This window comes from Pteronotus mesoamericanus, unplaced genomic scaffold (assembly GCF_021234165.1).
Source record: "Pteronotus mesoamericanus isolate MK-2021 breed Mesoamerican mustached bat unplaced genomic scaffold, CSHL_Meso_final contig_20, whole genome shotgun sequence".
Taxonomy (NCBI): domain Eukaryota; kingdom Metazoa; phylum Chordata; class Mammalia; order Chiroptera; family Mormoopidae; genus Pteronotus; species Pteronotus mesoamericanus.
This window is the reverse complement of record NW_026555085.1, coordinates 1879865-1899603: the sequence shown is the minus strand read 5'-3', so window position 1 is coordinate 1899603 and position 19739 is coordinate 1879865. Positions and strand designations below refer to the sequence as shown.

At 43.5% G+C, this 19739-nt stretch overlaps 3 pseudogenes; 1 reads left to right on the top strand and 2 right to left on the bottom strand.

Moving 5' to 3' along the window:
* Positions 1–643: 643 nt before the first annotated feature.
* LOC129067908 (glyceraldehyde-3-phosphate dehydrogenase-like) lies at positions 644–3413 on the top strand (annotated as a pseudogene).
* Positions 3414–3700: 287 nt separating this feature from the next.
* Positions 3701–11805, bottom strand: LOC129067907 (class I histocompatibility antigen, B alpha chain-like; annotated as a pseudogene).
* A 352-nt stretch (positions 11806–12157) lies between these two features.
* On the bottom strand, positions 12158–14934 carry LOC129067906 (glyceraldehyde-3-phosphate dehydrogenase-like; annotated as a pseudogene).
* Positions 14935–19739: the final 4805 nt, after the last annotated feature.

The following is a 19739-nucleotide window of genomic DNA, read 5'->3' as shown; positions in this document are numbered from 1 at the left end:
AAAAATCATACAGCATGATCAAGTGGGACTCACCCCAGGGATGCAAGGATGCTACAGTATTTGCAAATCAATAAATGCAATACATCACATCAACAAAAGGAAAGACAAAAACCACATGATCCTATCAATAGATGTGGAAAAAGCATTTGATAAGGTACAACACCCATTTATGACAAAAAACACTCAGCAGGTGGGAGTAAACGGGGCATGCCTCAACATAATAAAGGCCATATATGAGAAAACTACAGCCAACATCATAATCAACAGCAAAAACTAAAATCTTTCCCACTAAGATCAGGAACAAGACAAGGGTGTCTGTTTTCACCACTTCTATTCAACATAGTACTGGAAGTCCTAGCAACAGTGATCAGACAAGAAAAAGAAATAAAAGGTGTCCAGATTGGAAAGGCAGAAGTAAAACTGTCATTGTGTGCAGATGACATGATAGTGTACACAGAAAACCCGATAGACTCCAGAAAAGAATACCGAACCTAATGAGTGAATTTAGCAAAACGGCAGGATACAAAGTCAATATTCAGAAATCAAAGGCATTTTTGTACACCAACAATGAAACACCAGAAACAGAAATTGGGGGGAAAAAATCCCATTTTCTATAGCAACAAGAAAAATAAAGTTCCTAGCAATGAACCTAACCACTAGCAAGGAGGTAAAAGACCTGTACTCAGAAAATTACACAGCACTGAAGAAAGAAATTAAGCAAGACACAAATAAATGGAAGCATATACCGTGTTCGGGGGTTGGAAGAATTAACATCATCAGAATGTCCATACTACCCAAAGCACTTTATAGTTTCAATGCAATCCCTATCAAAATACCAATGACATATTTCACAGATATAGAACAAACATTTCAAAAATTTATATGGAACCATAAACGACCCTGAATAGCCTCAGCAGTTTTGAGAGAAAAGAACAAAGTAGGAGAGATTCCAATACCTGATATCAAACTATCTTACAAGGCCACTGTAATCAAAACATTTCTGGTACTGGCATAAGAACAGACACATAGATCAATGAAACAGAATAGAGAGCCCAGAAGTAAACCCATGTCTCTGTGGTCAATTAATATTCGACAAAGGGGGCAGAAGCATAAAATGGAGTAAAAATAGCCTCTTCAACAAATGGCGTTGGGAGAGCTGGACAGCCACATGCAAAAAAATGAAACTCGACCACCAACTCACACCATACACAAAAATGAACTCAAGATGGACAGGAATCTTAAATATAAGTCACGATTCCATAAAAGTCCTAGGGGAGAACATAAGCAGGGAAATGTCAGATATCTCACGCAGCAATATTTTCACCAATATGTCCCCTAGAGCAAGAGATTTAATGGAAAGAATAAACAAATGGCACTTCATCAAAGTAAGAAGCTTCTGCACAACTAAAGAAAACATCAGCAAAATGAAAAGGGAACCAACCGTGTGGGAAAATATATTTACCAATGATACCTCAGACAAGGGTTTGATCTCCAAAATATGCAAAGAACTCACACGACTCCACTCCAGGAAAACAAACAACCCAATTAAGAAATGGGCAAAGGACCTGAACAGACACTTCTCCAAGGAGGACATTCAGAGGGACCAGAGACATATGAAAGGATGCTCAGCATCACTAGTCATCGGAGAAATGCAAATTGAAACCACAATGACATACCACTTCATCCCAGTCAGAATAGTCATCATAAACAAATCAACAAACAACAAGTGCTGGCGAGGTTGTGGAGGAAAGGGAACCCTAGTCCACTGTTGGTGGAATGCAGACTGGTGCAGCCACTGTGGAAAACAGTATGGAATTTCCTCAAACAACTGAAAATGGAACTGCTTTTTGACCTGGCAATTCCACTGCTGGGATTATACCCTAAGAATCCTGAAACACCAATTCAAAAGAACCTATGCACCCCAGTGTTCATGGCAGGACAGTTTACAATAGCCAAGATCTGGAAGCAACCTAAGTGCCCATCAGTAAATGAGTGGATAAGAGAACTGTGGCACATTTACACAATGGAATACTATGCAGCAGGAAGAAAGAAAAGAAAAGAAAAGAAAAGAAAGAAAGAAAGAAAGAAAGAAAGAAAGAAAGAAAGAAAGAAAGAAAGAAAGAAAGAAAGAAAGAAAGAAAGAAAGAAAGAAAGAAGAAAGAAAGAGAGAGCTCCTACCCTTCGCAACGGCATGGATGGAACTGGAGAGCATTACGGTAAGTGAAATAAGCCAGGCAGTGAAAGACAGATACCATATGATCTCACCTGTAAGTGGAACCTAAACAACAAAACAAACAAGCGAGCAAAATATAACCAGAGACATTGAAATAAAGAACAAACTGACAGTAACCAGAGGAGAGGGTGGAGGGGGACAACAGGGAGAAAGAAGGGGAAGGATCATCAAGGACCCATATAACCTAGGAGTAAACCTAACCAAGGAGGTAAAAGACCTGTACTCAGAAAGCTACACAACATGGATATAAAGGACCCATGGACAAAGCCAAAGTGGGGTAGGATTGAGGGTTGGAGGCAAAAATGGAGACAACGGTACTTGAACAACAGTAAAAATAAATAAATAAATTTAAATTAAAAAAAAAAAGTTCATCTTCCAGGAGTGAGATCTCACCAATATCAAATGGTGTGATGCTGCTGCTGAATATGTTGTGGAATCCACGGATGTCTTCGCTGTCTTGGAGAAGGCTGGGGCTCGCTTGAAGGGTGGAATGAAGAGGGTCATCATCTCTGCCCTTTCTGCTGATGCCCCTATATTTGTCGTGGGTGTGACAACTCCCTCAAGATTGTCAGCAATGGCTCCTGCACCACCAACTGCTCGGTCCCCATGGCCAACGTCATCCATGACAATTTTGGCATCATGGAGTGACTCATGACCATAGTCCATGCCATTATTGCCACCCAGGAGACCGTGGACAGCCCCTCTGGGAAGCTGTGGTGTGATGGCCAAGTGGCTGCCCAGAACCTCATCCCTGCTTCTACTGGTACTGTGGGCAAGGTCGTCTCTGAGCTGAATAAGAAGCTCACTGGCACGGCCTTCAGTGCCCCCACCCACAGTGTGTTGGTTATGAGTCTGACCTGCTGCTTGGAGAAAGCTGTCAAACACCATGACATCAAAAAGGTAGTGAAGCAGGCATCAAGGGCATCCTGGGCTATACTGAGGGCCAGGTTGTCTGCTGAGACTTTAATAGTGACACCCACTCCTCCACCTTCGATACTGGGGCTGGTATTGCTCTCAAAGATCACTTTGTCAAGCTCATTTCCTGGTACGACAATGAATTTGGCAACAGCAATAGGGTGGTGGACCTTAGGGCCCACACTGCCTCCAAGGAGTAAGGCCCACTGGACCACCAGCCCCACCAAGAGGAAGAGAAGCCCTCAGCTGTTGGGGAGTCCTTGCCCCAAACTGATCCCCCAACACACTGAGAATCTCCTGACCTCCACAGTTTCTATGCCAGACCTCGCTGAAAAAGGGGAGGAGCTTTGGGGAGCCCTACTTTGTCATGCACCATCAATCAAGTTCACCGTACCCAGCCTTCTCCCCCAATTGTGTTCCCTACTGTCGTCCACAAACGAGGACCCGGGCCCCTATGGGAGTATAGTGGTGTCCCCAGGCACAGCCGCCCCAGGTTTACTGGGGGTTTTTTTTTTTCCCACCGAATTTTCCAAGGCCAGCTTTATATTGGCATCATGCTCCCTGGGAGTGAGTGTTCTCCTAGAAGGGTCCAGGGGAGGAGTTAAGGAATAGGAGTATGGCTCAGATAGAGAGAATCGGGCAAGAGAAGAGGAGAGAAAGGCTGGGCCCAGCCTGGGGGCTCTTTCCTTGGTTTCCTCCTACAGCCCCTGGGCCAGGACTCAGAGAGTGAGAGTGACAGAGGTCTCCGTGCAGGAGCAGGGGTCAGGGCAAAGTCCCAGGTCCCCAGGCCTGGCTCTCAGAGTCTCAGTTCCGAGGGCGGAGTCTGAAGCAGGGAAGCTCCGCGTTCCGGAGTCCCCACCTCCGCTGGGTTTCATTTCACCGTCTCACAACAGTGTGTCGGGTCCTACCTCCTGGGTACTAATGACGCAGCTTCTGTTCTCACTCCCATTGGGTGTCCGGTTTCTAGAGAAGCCAATCAGAGTCACCACGGCCCGGGGGTAAAATCTTCCCAAACTATCGGAACTCATCCTCTCCAGAGGCTCAGGGGCTGGTCCTGTGCAGGGTGTTGGAGGGAGATATCAGGGAATAGGGGGAAGTGTCAAGTCAAAGAACATGTATAAAGTACCCATGGATAAGGGCAAATTGGGGGAGGACTGAATGTGGGATGGGTGTAGACAGGGCAGGGGAAAGCAATGGAGGAAAAAATGGGGACAACAGTAATAGAACAATGATAAAAAAATTTTTTTTAATTTATGAAAAAGAACACAAACAACTCAACACCAAAAAAACAAAAGATCCGATTAAAAAATGGGCAGAGGACCAACACAGACACTTCTCCAAAGAGGACATACAGATAACCAATAGGCATATGAAATATGCTCAATGTCACTAATCATCAGAGAAATGCAAGTTAAAACCACAATGAGATAAGGCTAGCATCAATAAATCCACAAAAACAAGTGCTGACAAGGATGTGGAGGAAAGGGAACCCTCATACACTGTTGGTGGGAATGCAGATTAATGCAGCCCCCATGGAAAACAATATGGAGGATCCTCAAAAAATTAAAAATGGAACTGCCTTATGACCCAGTGATTCCAGCCTAGAAATAAATACTTGTATATATGGTCAAATGAATTTTTTGAAAAATGTGGCAAGACCACTCATTCAATGGGGAAAGAACTGTCTTTTCAACAAATGGTGCTGAGAAAACTGGATATCCACATCAAAAGAATGAAGTGGGACCCTTATGTAACACCATATACAAAAAAAAAATAAACTCAAAATGGGTAAAAGGAACTAAAACCATAAAACTCTTAGAAGACAACTTAGAGGAAAATCTTCATAACATTAGATTTAACAATGATTCCTTGGCTCATTGGACACTAAAGGCACAAGGAACAAAAGAAAAAATGGACAAATTGTGTACCAAAAGACACTGTCAGCATAGTGAAAAGGCAAGCCAGTGAATGGGAGAAAATATTTTCAAACCATATATCTAATAAGAGATTAAAATCTGGAACACATAGACAACTAAAACTCAACAACAAAACAACGTGATTTTAAAATGGGCAGAGGACTTCAATAGATATTTCTCCAATGAAGTTATGCAGTGGCCAATAAGCATAGGAAAAGATGCTCAACATCACTAATCATTAAGGAAATGCAAATCAAAACCATAAGGAGATACCACTTCACAGCCATTCAGATGACTATTACAAAACAAAAAACCCCCCAGAAATTAAAAAATGTTGCTTAACAAGTGGTAGCCAACCTTGTGTACCTACCACTTACATAAACAATGGTGCACACATTATGGAAAACCGTATGGTACTTTCTCAAAAAGTTAAACATAGAGTAACCATATGATCCAGCAATTTTACCTGTGGGAATATATCAAAAATAATTGATAAGAATAGATGTGTACAAACTTATGTTCACTGCAGCATTATTCACAAAAGTCAATTGAAAGGGGAAAAACACCATTGTCCATCAATAGATGAACAGATAAGCAAAATATAGCATATACCTATGATGAAATATTATTCAGCCTTAAAAAAGGAAGAAAATTCCGACACATGCTATGACATGGGTAAACCTTGAGGACAATTACACTAAGTGAAATAAGCCAGCCACAAAAAGACAAATATTGTATGATTCTACTCATAGTAGGTACTGACAATATTCGAATGCATAGAGATAGAAAGTGTAATAGTGGTTGCCAAGGACTGGGGGAGGAGTATGTTGGGGGTTATTGTTTGAAGGATAGAGTTTTAGCTTTGCTAAATGAAGAGTTCCAGAGATGGATGGTGTTGATGGCTGCACAATATGTGAATGTACATAATGCCACTAAACTGATCACTTAAAATGGCTAAAATTATAAATTTTGTTATTTGTATTTTACAAAAGTAAAAATTTTAACAACAGAAAAAAGCGAGGAAATGAAAAAATGACTGACTATGACAAGTATTGGTGAGGATATGCAGTGTCAAGAGCTGACATATACTGCTCGTCATAGTGTAAATTGGGACAACCCTTTTGGACAGCAGCGTGTCTGTCAATTATTTCTTTTTAAAAATACTTTATTGAGTATGCTATTACAATGGTCCCAATTTTTTTCCTTTCCCCCTCCACTCAGCATCCCCCACTCCATCAGAAAACACCCACACCATTGTTCATGTCCATGAGTCATCTGTATAAGTTCTTTGGCTACTCCATTTCCTATACTGTACTTTACATCCTCATGGCTATCCTTTAACTATGTATTTGTACTTCTTAATCCCCTCACTTCTTCACCCATTCCCCCATACACCTCTCCCATCTGGCAACCATCAAAATGCTCTCCATATCCATGGTTCTGTCTCTGTTCTTCTTGTTTGCTGAGTCTGTCAACTATTTCATTTGGATATTACACATATACATCAATAATTTCACTCCAGAATTGCATATAATTTTGAACAATATCTTCTCAGATGTGCCAGCATACACACATAAGAATATATAGCAGCATTGTTCATTATTTCAAAAAAAACAAAAAAGAAATCAAATTCCTACAGACACTTAATTTAAACTGTGATTTATTTATTCACTGGAATGCTATACAACAATAAAAGTAAACACTCTACAGATATCTATAACAACTTGGCAAACAGGCCATTGAACTTACACAAGGTCTCAAAAGAAAACAGATAACATAATTCTATTTGTATGAAAATTCTAAAGTTCAAAACAATCCATAGTGTTTAAAAATGCATACATAGGCCCTGGCTAGTGGGGGCGGAGGATTGAGTGCTGGCCTGCAAGCCAAAAATTGTCAGTTCCGTTTCTAGGCAGGGCACATGCCTGGGCTGCAGGCCAGGTCTGTAAGTGAAAAACATACTTTTTCACTTACAGATTTGCTGTAAAGTTACAAATTTATTCTACATATAGTTTTCTATTAAAGACATTTTATAAATAGCTTTGTTAGGCTACTATATTTTAAAAATTATTTACATAATCTACATTTTTAAATTTAGCAATGCTCAAGAGAATAAAAAGGCAAGAATGGGAGAAAATATTTGCAAAAGACAAAACTGACAAAGGACTGTTACCCAAAACATACATAGAATTTAAAAATTCAACAACAAGAGAAAAACTGATTAAAGATGGGCCAAATACCTTAACAGACACCTAACCAAAGATGATATACAGATGGCAAATAAGATGCTCCACCTCATATGTCATCAGAGAAATATAAATTAAAACAACAATGAAATGCCACTGCACACCTATCAGAGTGGCCAAAAACCAGAACACTGAAGCACTGAGTGCCATGAGGGTGTGGAGCAGCAGGGACTCTTACTCACAGTCATTGCTGATGGGAATGCAAAGTGGTACAGCCACCATGGAGGACAGCATAGTAGTTTCTTGCAAAATGAAGCATACTGCTACCTTTCCATCCAGCAGTTTTGCTCCTAGCTATTTGCCCAAGGGAATTGAAAATTTACTGTCACAGAAATTTGCACACAGATGTCATTCATTCTACCACAAGCTAGTTTAGCATAAAAGGACAAGATTTTTATGGTTTGTAGAATTTCCTTTTAGTCTGTAATTTAGAAACTCATGATTGACATTTACTTTTTACTGATATTCTCTAAGATTCATTGTACACACACAGCTTCTGTCAGACAGGATTGCACATAATTGAGTGTTGAACTGCTCACACTAATATTTTAACATATTTTATGAGAAAGTAGAATGAATAATTAACTTTAAAAAATACATAAAAATACAAGGATTTTGTCAATCTAACATATGATCTCAAATGGTAATGCTTAAATTAGGAACCAGTCAGCCACTTTCACAACATGTCTTTCAAAATAAAACTATTTTTTAAATAACTTTATTGAGGTATCATTGATATACAAAAATAGCTGCATCTATTTAACATGTACAATGTGTATGATGGTGTAGGGGGCAGGGGGCAGGTCATGGTGGGAGGGGGTGGGCCAGTCTTCCACACTCCTCACATTATGTTGATAGGAACCCAGACATAAAATACCCTTTGCAGAAAGGGAAATAGAGAGATCTTAAAGTCACAAATTGGGGGTATGAGCAAACCTTGAATCACTCAGTCCCACATAAGGTGACTGTCTCACACTGGCAAAGAAAATAATCAAGGACAAATTCAGGTTGGTCACTGTAAGTGAACAATTCTGAACACTCCTTCACTAGCTCAAAACATCCAAATCCAGAGAACCCCTATAACCCAGTATAGTCCCATCTGCCTCAACCTTCCCCACAATAGGGTCTCACCTACAGAAGGTATGAGAGACACATCAGAGCCCTGGGCACTTGCCTGGGGTAGAACAAAACAGGATGTGGTCAGAGCCCCAGGAGAGGAGAACTATGGGGGAGAGGCCCCCTGGGCTCTGTCACAGGGTCTCAGGGGTTGCCCCTCCATACTCATTGGCAGCCCGAGCGTAGCTCCCTCCCTTTCCACCTGCAGGAAGAAAACGTCCTGTGAGACTCCAGGGAGGAGGCAGGGCCATGAGGTCCTAAAGGAAGCCTTAGTCCTGGGCCCCAGAGAAGTTTCCTGAACTGTGGCTACAGATCCAGGGCAGGATGGGGAAACCTAAGAAATGTATATGTGTGGGGACTGGACCAATGGCCCTCCTGCAGGTCTGTCCCCAGCAGGGACCTTCCACTCTGACCTGCTGGGAATCACAGGATGATGAATCACCAGATTAATCAAGGTGACAGATTTTCCTCTTTTTCATATGTGCTTTTCAAAGGAGTGTTGGCAAAAAGGACCTCAAGCACATGTGTGTGGATGGTACCTCTCAACATCAAGGCAAGAGGTTGGAAAATTTCTGCCTATGGCTTGAAACCCCCAGTGGGACAAGAAAACTCAGACCCCACCCCTCCCCCACCTGACTGCTTACTCCCCCACATCACAGCTCCAGCCACCACAGCTCCAAGCAGGACCAGGCCTACAACGACTCCCACGATGATGAAGGTGGTCTGAGGCGGCGGCTCTGGAAAGGGACAGGAAGGTGAGGGCCCGGAGCCCCAGGTCCCAGCCCCGACCCTGCTGGACTCCCCCAGGGACCCCGCTTCCCCGAGAAGAGGCTCTGCGCCCGGGCCCCGCGCACCCCATCTCAGGGTCAGCGGCTCGGGCAGCCCCTCGTGCTGCACGCGGCACGTGTATCTCTGCTCCTCCCCGGGGGGCACCGCCACAGCCGCCCACTTCTGGAAGGTCCCGTCCCCCGCCGGCCGCGTCTCCACAAGCTCCATGTCCCCGTCACGCTGCCAGGTCAAGGTGATGTCCGCAGGGTAGAAGCCCCGGGCCCAGTACCTCAGGGTGGCCTCACGCTCAGAGTTGAGGTGGCGGGTCACATATGTCTTTGGAGGGTCTGGGAAGGGTCGGAAAATTCAGGAACTCTGCATTACCTCCCATGGTCCACTCCAGCAGCACTCACATGGCCATCCTGAGAATGGACAGGACAGCTGGAGTGGGGGTAGGAAAGTGCAAAACTCCAGCCTGGACTCCAAGATCTGAGATAACCTCATGTTCCATGGAAAGTTGTGAAATCAGGGTAAGAAGCCTAGGATAGGAGGCTCCAGGTCTCTGAGTGGGACAACAGAGACCTCTAATCCTGACCTGGGTGGAGGCTGACTCAAAAGACCTGAAGTCAGGCATCCATTGAAGGTGGGCCTCAGGCAGACAACAAGGACTGAGTGTAAGTCACCCAGTGCTGCCCACGGCTACTGCCAGTGTTCCCCCCACTCCACGCCCCCCCCCAAAATCTACTACTTCAGAGATCTCCCTTTCCATTTCCAGAAAGACCGAATCCCTTAAATATCTTGAGAAAGTTGGGCGTTTTGGGCGAGTTACTCGAAGTACTAGATCTGAAAACCCACCGAAATCTTTACCCTCAGGATCCAAGGAGCTAGGTGATGGGGGAAGAATTCGGGTATCAATCCCATTTTCCTCCGCTTTTGGTTGGGTCGGCTGGAAATATAGCCCCAACCTGCGGGGAGATCCAGGAGGTGTCTCTGCAGTCCCCTGTACCCGCTCGATGCAGCGTCTCCTTCCCGTTCTCGAGGTACCTTTGAAGCCACCTCACGCACTCCCCGTCCAGGTCTGTCCGGTAGTGCTCGGCAAATCTGGCCGCCTCCCACTTTTGCCTGGAGATCTGAGCCGCCGCGTCGGCCGCGGTCCAGGAGCTCAGGTCCTCGCTGAGGCTGATGTAGTCGGCGCCGTCGTAGGCGAACTGCTCATAACCGCGGAGGAAGCGACCGTCGGGCCCCAGGTCGGAGCCAGAAGTCCACTGGAAGGTGTGAGACCCTGACCCAGCCCTCAGGTCAGCAGCGCCGCGGAGTCCGCCTGCCCTCCTGGCTCCGCCCACAGAGCCTGACGCCGCGCTAGATGAGCGGGTGGTGGTGGATCATAACCCTTTTCCTCCTAAATTGAAGACAAAATCAAAGGAGATCTTCATGGATCTAGGGACGGCAGGCGGCTCCTGACCTGGGGGTGAATCTTGGACCGCAAAGTCGGAGCGACCCTCGCTGCTCCAAGAGTTATGAGGGTCGTGATCTGCGACCAGGTCCGAATAGCTCGCCGGATACGCTCTCATTGTAGTAGCCGAGGGCCGTCTGCAGGTTCACTCGGGAACTCTGTGCGTGGACCTGGGCGATCTTGATCTGAGCTTCCCAATACTGCGATCCCTCTTGCTCCACCCACTGCGCCCGCGGCTCTACCCTACTGCTAGCGGAGTCGCCGTGGAACCGCGAAACCTGCAGGTCGTCCACGTACCCGACGGAGATGTAGAGGGCCTTCCCAGGCCGGGCTGGGACACGGCGGTGTGGAAAACTCTCAGGGAATGGGAGCCTGGAGACTGGGAGCGGCTGAGACCCAGCGACCCTACTCTGTGAGCGTGTTCTGGGTCCGCGGTCGAAGGGACAAAAGGGACAGGGGCCGGGACACGGAAAAGGGGGCCGTTGTGGGGAGAGGGGGGAGGAGGGCAAGAGCAAGACTGGGAGTGGACTGGGGTCTGGCATCTAGGCCGGGACTGGCTGCTATACCCTTTACGGAGGTATAGGTAAATGCCACCGCCCCGACGGGTCCCCTCCCTCGTCCCTCCCAGAGGCCGTTCCCTCCCGACTCAGTCCGCACCTGCCCAGCTCAAGGTCAGGGTCTGGGCCCCGGCGAGCAGCAGGAGAAGATTCGGGGACCCAGGAACAGCCCCTGAGCCTCTGGAGAGGATGAGTTCCGATAGTTTGGGAAGATTTTACCCCCGGGCCGTGGTGACTCTGATTGGCTTCTCTAGAAACCGGACACCCAATGGGAGTGAGAACAGAAGCTGCGTCATTAGTACCCAGGAGGTAGGACCCGACACACTGTTGTGAGACGGTGAAATGAAACCCAGCGGAGGTGGGGACTCCGGAACGCGGAGCTTCCCTGCTTCAGACTCCGCCCTCGGAACTGAGACTCTGAGAGCCAGGCCTGGGGACCTGGGACTTTGCCCTGACCCCTGCTCCTGCACGGAGACCTCTGTCACTCTCACTCTCTGAGTCCTGGCCCAGGGGCTGTAGGAGGAAACCAAGGAAAGAGCCCCCAGGCTGGGCCCAGCCTTTCTCTCCTCTTCTCTTGCCCGATTCTCTCTATCTGAGCCATACTCCTATTCCTTAACTCCTCCCCTGGACCCTTCTAGGAGAACACTCACTCCCAGGGAGCATGATGCCAATATAAAGCTGGCCTTGGAAAATTCGGTGGGAAAAAAAAAAAAACCCCAGTAAACCTGGGGCGGCTGTGCCTGGGGACACCACTATACTCCCATAGGGGCCCGGGTCCTCGTTTGTGGACGACAGTAGGGAACACAATTGGGGGAGAAGGCTGGGTACGGTGAACTTGATTGATGGTGCATGACAAAGTAGGGCTCCCCAAAGCTCCTCCCCTTTTTCAGCGAGGTCTGGCATAGAAACTGTGGAGGTCAGGAGATTCTCAGTGTGTTGGGGGATCAGTTTGGGGCAAGGACTCCCCAACAGCTGAGGGCTTCTCTTCCTCTTGGTGGGGCTGGTGGTCCAGTGGGCCTTACTCCTTGGAGGCAGTGTGGGCCCTAAGGTCCACCACCCTATTGCTGTTGCCAAATTCATTGTCGTACCAGGAAATGAGCTTGACAAAGTGATCTTTGAGAGCAATACCAGCCCCAGTATCGAAGGTGGAGGAGTGGGTGTCACTATTAAAGTCTCAGCAGACAACCTGGCCCTCAGTATAGCCCAGGATGCCCTTGATGCCTGCTTCACTACCTTTTTGATGTCATGGTGTTTGACAGCTTTCTCCAAGCAGCAGGTCAGACTCATAACCAACACACTGTGGGTGGGGGCACTGAAGGCCGTGCCAGTGAGCTTCTTATTCAGCTCAGAGACGACCTTGCCCACAGTACCAGTAGAAGCAGGGATGAGGTTCTGGGCAGCCACTTGGCCATCACACCACAGCTTCCCAGAGGGGCTGTCCACGGTCTCCTGGGTGGCAATAATGGCATGGACTATGGTCATGAGTCACTCCATGATGCCAAAATTGTCATGGATGACGTTGGCCATGGGGGCCGAGCAGTTGGTGGTGCAGGAGCCATTGCTGACAATCTTGAGGGAGTTGTCACACCCACGACAAATATAGGGGCATCAGCAGAAAGGGCAGAGATGATGACCCTCTTCATTCCACCCTTCAAGCGAGCCCCAGCCTTCTCCAAGACAGCGAAGACATCCGTGGACTCCACAACATATTCAGCAGCAGCATCACACCATTTGATATTGGTGAGATCTCACTCCTGGAAGATGAACTTTTTTTTTTTAATTTAAATTTATTTATTTATTTTTACTGTTGTTCAAGTACCGTTGTCTCCATTTTTGCCTCCAACCCTCAATCCTACCCCACTTTGGCTTTGTCCATGGGTCCTTTATATCCATGTTGTGTAGCTTTCTGAGTACAGGTCTTTTACCTCCTTGGTTAGGTTTACTCCTAGGTTATATGGGTCCTTGATGATCCTTCCCCTTCTTTCTCCCTGTTGTCCCCCTCCACCCTCTCCTCTGGTTACTGTCAGTTTGTTCTTTATTTCAATGTCTCTGGTTATATTTTGCTCGCTTGTTTGTTTTGTTGTTTAGGTTCCACTTACAGGTGAGATCATATGGTATCTGTCTTTCACTGCCTGGCTTATTTCACTTACCGTAATGCTCTCCAGTTCCATCCATGCCGTTGCGAAGGGTAGGAGCTCTCTTTTTTTTCTTTCTTTCTTTCTTTCTTTCTTTCTTTCCTTCTTTCTTTCTTTCTTTCTTTCTTTCTTTCTTTCTTTCTTTCTTTCTTTCTTTCTTTCTTTCTTTCTTTCTTTTCTTTTCTTTTCTTTCTTCCTGCTGCGTAGTATTCCATTGTGTAAATGTGCCACAGTTCTCTTATCCACTCATTTACTGATGGGCACTTAGGTTGCTTCCAGATCTTGGCTATTGTAAACTGTCCTGCCATGAACACTGGGGTGCATAGGTTCTTTTGAATTGGTGTTTCAGGATTCTTAGGGTATAATCCCAGCAGTGGAATTGCCAGGTCAAAAAGCAGTTCCATTTTCAGTTGTTTGAGGAAATTCCATACTGTTTTCCACAGTGGCTGCACCAGTCTGCATTCCACCAACAGTGGACTAGGGTTCCCTTTCCTCCACAACCTCGCCAGCACTTGTTGTTTGTTGATTTGTTTATGATGACTATTCTGACTGGGATGAAGTGGTATGTCATTGTGGTTTCAATTTGCATTTCTCCGATGACTAGTGATGCTGAGCATCCTTTCATATGTCTCTGGTCCCTCTGAATGTCCTCCTTGGAGAAGTGTCTGTTCAGGTCCTTTGCCCATTTCTTAATTGGGTTGTTTGTTTTCCTGGAGTGGAGTCGTGTGAGTTCTTTGCATATTTTGGAGATCAAACCCTTGTCTGAGGTATCATTGGTAAATATATTTTCCCACACGGTTGGTTCCCTTTTCATTTTGCTGATGTTTTCTTTAGTTGTGCAGAAGCTTCTTACTTTGATGAAGTGCCATTTGTTTATTCTTTCCATTAAATCTCTTGCTCTAGGGGACATATTGGTGAAAATATTGCTGCGTGAGATATCTGACATTTCCCTGCTTATGTTCTCCCCTAGGACTTTTATGGAATCGTGACTTATATTTAAGATTCCTGTCCATCTTGAGTTCATTTTTGTGTATGGTGTGAGTTGGTGGTCGAGTTTCATTTTTTTGCATGTGGCTGTCCAGCTCTCCCAACGCCATTTGTTGAAGAGGCTATTTTTACTCCATTTTATGCTTCTGCCCCCTTTGTCGAATATTAATTGACCACAGAGACATGGGTTTACTTCTGGGCTCTCTATTCTGTTTCATTGATCTATGTGTCTGTTCTTATGCCAGTACCAGAAATGTTTTGATTACAGTGGCCTTGTAAGATAGTTTGATATCAGGTATTGTGATCTCTCCTACTTTGTTCTTTTCTCTCAAAACTGCTGAGGCTATTCAGGGTCATTTATGGTTCCATATAAATTTTTGAAATGTTTGTTCTATATCTGTGAAATATGTCATTGGTATTTTGATAGGGATTGCATTGAAACTATAAAGTGCTTTGGGTAGTATGGACATTCTGATGATGTTAATTCTTCCAACCCCCGAACACGGTATATGCTTCCATTTATTTGTGTCTTGCTTAATTTCTTTCTTCAGTGCTGTGTAATTTTCTGAGTACAGGTCTTTTACCTCCTTGCTAGTGGTTAGGTTCATTGCTAGGAACTTTATTTTTCTTGTTGCTATAGAAAATGGGATTTTTCCCCCCCAATTTCTGTTTCTGGTGTTTCATTGTTGGTGTACAAAAATGCCTTTGATTTCTGAATATTGACTTTGTATCCTGCCGTTTTGCTAAATTCACTCATTAGGTTCGGTATTCTTTTCTGGAGTCTATCGGGTTTTCTGTGTACACTATCATGTCATCTGCACACAATGACAGTTTTACTTCTGCCTTTCCAATCTGGACACCTTTTATTTCTTTTTCTTGTCTGATCACTGTTGCTAGGACTTCCAGTACTATGTTGAATAGAAGTGGTGAAAACAGACACCCTTGTCTTGTTCCTGATCTTAGTGGGAAAGATTTTAGTTTTTGCTGTTGATTATGATGTTGGCTGTAGTTTTCTCATATATGGCCTTTATTATGTTGAGGCATGCCCCGTTTACTCCCACCTGCTGAGTGTTTTTTGTCATAAATGGGTGTTGTACCTTATCAAATGCTTTTTCCACATCTATTGATAGGATCATGTGGTTTTTGTCTTTCCTTTTGTTGATGTGATGTATTGCATTTATTGATTTGCAAATACTGTAGCATCCTTGCATCCCTGGGGTGAGTCCCACTTGATCATGCTGTATGATTTTTTTAATGTATTGCTGGATGCAGTTGGCCAATATTTTATTGAGGGTTTTAGCCTCTATGTCCATCAGTGACACTGGCCTGTAGTTTCCTTTCTTGTTTTGTCTTTATCTGGTTTTGAGATTAGGATGATGCTGGCCTCATAAAAAAGAGTTTGGGAGTCTTCCCTCTTGGATTTTTTTTTTTCTTTTTGAATAGTCTGAGAAGGAAAGAGGTTCGCTCTTCCTTAAATGTTTTGTAAAATTCTCCTGTGAAACCGTCCGATCCAGGGCTTTTGTGTGCCAGGAAACTTTTTTTTATTACTGCTTCAATTTCACCAGCTTTCTGCTTCTTCTTTGTTCAGTGTTGGAAGGTTATATTCTTCTAGAAATGTGTCCATTTCACCCAGGTTTTCAAATTTCTTGGCATATAATTGGTCATAGTAATTTCTTACAATCCTTTGTGTTTCCGTGGTATCAGTTTTAATTTCTCCTCTTTCATTTCTGATATTATTTATTTGTTTTCTCTTCCTTTTCTGCTTGATGAGTCTTTTGAAAGGCTTGTCGATTTTGTTTATCTTTTCAAAGAACCATTTCCTGGACTTATTGATCCTTTGAGTTCTTCCTTTAGTCTCTAGGCCATTCATTTCTGCTCTGATCTTGATTATTTCCTTCCTTCTACTCGCTCTGGGATTTGTTTATTGTTGTTCTCCCGTTCTTGAGATGTAAGGTTAGGCTGTTTATTGGATATGTTTCTATTTTTTTTAGGTAGACCTATATTGCTATGAACTTCCCTCTCAGGACTGCTTTTGCTGCATCCCATAGGTTTGTGCTGTTGTGTGTTCATTTTCATTTGTTTCCAGAAGCATTTTGATTTCTTCTTTGATCTCATTATTGACCCATTCATTGTTTAATAGCATGCTCTTCAGTCTCCGTGAGTTTGACTGTTTTTGAGTTTTTTCCTTGAGGTTGTTTTCTAGTTTCAAGCCCTTGTGGTCCGAGAAAGTGCTTGTTATGATCTCAATTTTCTTGAATTTGTTGAGGCTTGTTTTGTGTCCTATCATGCGGTCTAGCTTTGAAAATGTTCCATGTGCATTGGAAAAGAATGTGTATTTTGCTTCTTTGGGATGAAAGGTTCTATACATGTCAATTAAGTCCATTTGTTCTAATGCATCATTCAGTTCCACAATATCCTTGTTGATGTTTTGTTTGGAAGATCAATCCATTGTTGACAGTGGGGTGTTAAAATCCTCTACTAAGTATAAGTATTGCTGCCTCAGCATTTTTTTTCCTGTTAATTTTCTTGGAGTATTTTTTTCCATTCCTTTACTTTCAGTCTGCGTAGGTCCTTTGTTCTGAGGTGGGTCTCTTGTAGACAGCATATGTGCGGGTCATGTTTTTTTTTTTTTTTTTTATCCGTTCAGCTACACTGTGCCTTTAGATGGGAGCATCTAACCCATTTACATTTTAAGGTATTATTGATAGGTACTTATTCATTTTTCCCATTTGTACCTGTGATCCTCTCTCTCTCACTCTTTTTCTTCATCTTCTTAAAGCAGTCCCTTTAGCATATCTTGCAGTGCTAGTTTGGTGGAAGTGTGTTCTTTTAGCCTTCTTTTATCTTGGAAACTCCTTATTTCACCTTCCATTTTAAATGAGAGACTTTCTGGGTAGAGTGGTCTTGGCTGCAGGCCTTTGCCTTTCATGACTTGTAATACTTTTTGCCATTCTTTTCGGCTTGTAGTGTTTCTGTTGTGAAATCAGCTGCTAGTCTTATCAGAGCTCCCTTATATATTACTTCCTGTTTCTCCCTCGCCGCCTTTAAGATTCTCTCTTTGTCTTTGAATTTTGCCATTTTAATTATGATGTGTCTTGGAGTGGGCCTCTTTTGATTCCTCTTGATTGGGACCCTCTGTGCTTCCTGTTCTTGGGTAACTTTTTCTCTCATCAAATTAGAGAAGTTTTCTGTCATTATTTTTTCAAACAGATTTTCTATCCCATGTTCCTCTTCTTCTCCTTCTGATATCCCTATTATATGGATATTATCACGTTTCATGTTGTCCTGTAGCTCTCATAACCCCTCTTAGTTCTTTTGGACACTCTTTTCTTTTTCTTTTTCTTTATGGGAATTTTTTCTAACCTGTCCTCTAGCTTGCTGATTTGACCCTCTGTTTCATCTATCCTGCTTTGAATTCCTTCTCCTGCATTCTTCATTTCAGAAAGTGTATTCTTCATTTCTTCCTAGGTCTTATTGATAGTTTCTATGCCCTTTTTCACAGTGATATAGTTTGCTGTAAGTTCCTTGTAGTTTTTTTTTTTTTTAATTCTCACTTAGCTCATTCAGCTTCCTTATACCCATTGATTTGAACCTAATGTCTGATAGTTTACTTGCCTCTATTTCAATATTAGCACTCTTTTGGCATGTTCTTCCTTTCCTTTTTATTCAGGTTGGTTTTTTGTCTCCTTTTTAGAGGGGACTCTTCTTGGTTGTTTCTGTCTATTAAATTGATCTACTTTTACTCCCTGTCTTTGTGGTATGAACTTCTATGGTAGGAGACCTGTGGGATTCAGTGGTGCAGTCTCTTTGATCTCCTGAATTTGATGCTCTTGGGTGTCCTTTATGCTGTATATGTAGGCCCTCTGGATGTAATTGCATTTTGATTGTTGTTCGTCATTCTTTTGTTGGTCCTTCCCTCCAGCTTGTTGAGTGAAGGTGACTGTACCCACCACATCTTGTATGCTGTTGTGCAGGTGCTTCCAGAAGAAAACCACAAAGCCCAGGAAACAAACCATCATCCACAAAATAACTCCCACAAAAATCCCACTATCAACAGCAAATGAACCAGCATCAATAAGCGTGTAAGTAGATAAACACTATTATAAGAAAAGGGAAAAGTATATGAGATGACTAACTGAAGGAAAAATTATTTTGAGATGTTAGAAGGAGGAGCACTAATAAAAGTAGGTAATTGGATCAATGTGAAAAGAGAAAGCAAAATTTACATTGTAAATAAAAAAGGGAATGAAGAAGGCAGAATGGAGTAAGAGAATGGAAACATATAGTATTAGGTTCAAACAGAAATTAAAAAAAATAAAGTGAGAGAGAGAAAGAAAAAGAAAGGAAAAGTAAATGATGATTTTTGAGATGATAGATGGAGAGAAAACACTAAGAGTGAAGAATGAAAACCAGGCTAAGACAGAGAAAAATTATAATTTGAGAAAAAAAAAAGAAAAGGCAGAATGAAAGAAAAACATAGAAAAGAAAAAAAACAGGCTAAGGCAGGAAAAAGTTAAAATTTGAGACAAAAAAGAACAGGTAGGATGAAGATGGAGTGGAGTAGGATAGGGGAATAGTAAAATTTGAGATTTGATATACAAGAATAATGAAGATCTAGAGATAATATTGAAAAAAATGCAACAAGAACTACCCTATCCACAACCAATGAGCAAAGATTGCTAAAGGTAGAGAAAGAACATTGGTATTTTAATAGTGGAAAAAAGACTGTGAGATGACCATTGACAAGAAAATTGGTTTTGAGAGGTTGGACAGGGGAGAAATAGTAAGAGTGAGGAATGGAAACAAGTTTTAGCAAGAGAGAAAACAAAAATTTAAAATGAATATAATAAGCAGAAAGAAGGCAAAATGGGATAAGAGAAAGGAGGAGCAAAATATGAGAATTGAAATAAACTATAATATAAAATCTGGTGACTTTATAGGCACAAACTTGAAGGACAAGAAATGAATGTTAAAAAACTATGCAGGAAAGAAAATATTGCAAATCATGGAGAAGACCACAGTGGATTTTATCTTGGTAGCATCTAGTATTTACCACTGTTTCTTCTTTCTGGATCCATCTCTGGTGATGTCAGGTGGCGTCCCAGTCTTCTCTTAGGCAGCCTGTTTGAGGCTACAGAGATCAACCATCTGTGGCTGATTCCTTCAGTTGTTAATCTAGTCACTCTACACTCAGCAGTCAGGTTTAAGCACCACAGAGTGGGGCAGAGTTCCTGCTGGGTGCAGAACTATTGCTTCTTCTTAGGCCGATGTCACTAGGAGGGGGGGTGGTCTGCCTGAGCAAGATAGCTCCTGCAATATAGGGCATGACTCAGCACCAGGATCCTGGCGGCTGCTCTTTCAATTCTCTCCCCAAAGCCAGACTTCCCAATCTCTCCTCAAGCATCTGTTGGCC